This window comes from Anolis carolinensis, chromosome 4 (genome assembly GCF_035594765.1).
Source record: "Anolis carolinensis isolate JA03-04 chromosome 4, rAnoCar3.1.pri, whole genome shotgun sequence".
Lineage (NCBI taxonomy): Eukaryota > Metazoa > Chordata > Lepidosauria > Squamata > Dactyloidae > Anolis > Anolis carolinensis.
In genome coordinates this window covers 159,386,011-159,389,112 of record NC_085844.1, presented here as the reverse complement: position 1 = coordinate 159,389,112, position 3,102 = coordinate 159,386,011, and the positions used below count along the sequence as shown (strand labels likewise).

Sequence of the window (3,102 nt, the reverse complement as noted above, 5' to 3'; positions counted from 1 at the left end):
GTAACAGATATTCCCTTGTTTCACTCTAATTATGAATGTAGAATGAAGAAAAAGTTGTCACAATATTATCTGTATCTCCCAGTCACATGTTACTAACTTCAGGAAGCAAAATCTCGTCTTTTTAGCACTTGTAAAGATGTGAGTATTTTATAGCAGGGTGGGCAACTGCAGTCAGTCAGGAAGCATTTTCTGCGTTTGGAACCTCCTATGGGTTATATAGTCACTGAAAAAGTCCTCATCATACGAGGAAATCCCAAAAATTAGCCCACACACCCATTTCCTTAATTTGAAAATGGATTTTGTTATATCAAAGAATACAGTGGAATCTTGTAATCCTTTTAAAAGATGAATTACCACTCCTGGCAGTTTTCAAAGCAGGAAAAACATGTGTATTTCCGCAAAAAAAAAAAAAAGTTGATTTGGGGGTACAAAATGGACAAGAATCACCAAAAAAATATGAAACATCTATAGGGTGAGACACATAATCTTTAGATTTTTAATCAAATATCATGGTGGCCATATGTAGACCCCTTTCTCCAAATCAGTCTGAAGATTGAAGTTCAATTGATCCCATTTCTAATATGAAAGTGTAGAAGCAGCACCAGCACCAGGCTCAGAGTCTGCTCATCTGTCTAAATAAATTGTTGTGTTCCAAAGTAATCAGCTTTATTACTTTCCCCCTACAAACTCTCATTCTACCAGATTGAGAATCATGCAGTGGACTGGTAGTCAAATCATCAGTAAAATGGTTTGCTATGTGAAACTATCAGTGGCCACAGTGTGGCAATAGTGGGAAAGGAAGCCCTTTCACAATTGGGACATGGAGTTGGGCTACCATAGTAAACATTATGCAAATATAAAGTTACTGGGTTCTTCCAAGCCACACAATGCAAGGCTAGAAACACTTCTCTGTTTTATGCCAGGTCCCCCAGCAGATCACTTATCAACACAAGGCAGGTTTGGTTGACACCCCCCCCCCTTCAGCTGCCTCTCTTTTCACCATCAGGCAAAGTTTTTTATATGTAAGCCTTCTTCCAGCCTTGATTTGGTTGGAGAAAAAGGATATGGAATAGGTGTGTGGCTTTTGTAATATGCTTAATGTGTTTTAATTGTTTCAAGTTAATCTTTAGATTGGATTGTTTATTTTTTCACTTTTGTGTGACATATTGCTTTGTTGTAAGGCACTTTGAGTGCTATATTGGGAAAAGTCAGATATAAATCAAGTAAATAAACAAATGAATCTGCCTAATTGGCTGGCACTGCAATGAACACCCTCCAGACTTTTTTCTTCCGTGTCAGGAGCAACCTGAGTCGCTTCTGGTGTGAGAGAATTGGCCGTCTGCAAGGACGTTGCCCAGGGGATGCCTGGATGTTTTGATGTTTTTACCATCCTTGTGGGAGGCTTCTCTCATGTCCCCGCATAGAGCTGGAGCTGACAGAGGGAGCTCATCCGCGCTCTCCCCGGGTGGGATTCAAACCTGGCAGCCTTCGGGTCAGCAACCCAACCTTCAAGTTACAAGGCTTTAATCCTTTACGCCACCGGAGGCTCCACCCTCGAGACTGACTGAGATAGACTGACTGAAATTGACAGAAGGATCATATTATGTAATTAGAGTGTACATCCCAAATACTTCAGTTTAAATCCCTTACATTTCCATGTTTAAAAATAATCTAGGAAATGCTGTTGTTTCCCTAGATAGTCATATATAGTGATATATAGTTGAGAATATTATGCTACATTGGTAAGTGGTCTAGCTGAACTTCTTAGACGGTTGCAACAAGAAAGAGCTGAATGACCACATTGGGATTCAAACTGGACAAATTTTTATTTGTATAGCAGCAGCATTCTAACTGTACCAAATATATCAAGGTGAGAAAGTGAAACCAAAAATTGCCAGTTCTGGCGTATCCCCTCTCCACAATTGCCAGCCTGTTTCCCTTTGCTCAGGTCTAAGCCATAATGGGCCCAGTTACAACCTGAAAGGCGCTGTGTTGAAAATATCAATACAAACTCTGGTCCCCAGAGTCATAATCTGATGCTCAAACCACTATAGCATATTCTCTTTAAAAACAAAGAAAAGAAAAGAAAAGCTTAGTTAGATGCCTTAACCATATGTGTGCTGCATAGACCACTAGGATCTCTTCCATTCTTACTGAGGGAAGTGATAACCTTCTCTATTACCATACAACATATACACATCGCTATATAAGCTTTGCTGATATTTCACATGACTTGAATAAGATTTTCAAATTCAGTGAGACTTGGAAGTCTCACATGAAGTGCAGATTTCAACAAAGTGCTTGTTGAAGCCATTGTAAAATCTTCATTTACCACATCCCTTGGAAGAAAGGAGAAATATAAATAAATGAAAAATGCTGTAATTCTTGTAATTCAAAACGTTATGGACTATTTTGAAACACTGAAGTTACTTCCAGTGTTTCCTTTAATTCCTTTCCCCGATTATCAAGGTGCAAGTTGAGTCTCCCTTATCCAATATGCTTGGGACCCAAATAGTTTCAGATTTTGAATTGTTCCAGATTTTGGAATGCCTATATTTGCATATAATTTAAAACCCATTAAGGTGCTTCATACCACCATGGGCTTCTCGCAATCATGGCCAAACTCCCCTTACAGTAGTGGTTCTCATCCTATGGGTCCCCAGATGTTTTGGCCTTCAACTTCCAGAAATCCTAACAGCTGGTAAACTGGTTGGGATTTCTGGAAGATGCAAGCCAAAACACTTGGGGATCCACAAGTTGAGAACCACTACCTTACAGCCATTCTCTTGCTGTGATGCTTGGTGATGGGGATGCAATAAGAAAATGTGAGAAATGCACAGTGAGAAGCTTTTTTTTCTCACTTCAACCACTCATGACCTGTGACAATGATATCAAGGGTCATACTTTACATCTTTTTTTGCACTTCCCATGTGTATAACCTAAGACTTTAATATTGCTCTTTATCGTATCCAAAGAAGTAGATTCCTATCAATGAAAGTTCATGCTAATATATTAGTCTTAAAGATGCTGCTATATTACTTTTTCTTCCTTCCCACTCACTTTCTTCTTTTTAATGGAAAACACTTTAAATTGCTTTTGAGA

General features: G+C 38.9%; 1 non-coding gene across 1 annotated transcript; it reads right to left on the bottom strand.

Moving 5' to 3' along the window:
• Positions 1-2,084: 2,084 nt before the first annotated feature.
• Positions 2,085-2,192, bottom strand: LOC134299103 (U6atac minor spliceosomal RNA). Its single transcript, XR_010006241.1, has one exon. It is a non-coding gene; the product is annotated as a U6atac minor spliceosomal RNA (small nuclear RNA).
• Between the last annotated feature and the right edge of the window lie 910 nt (positions 2,193-3,102).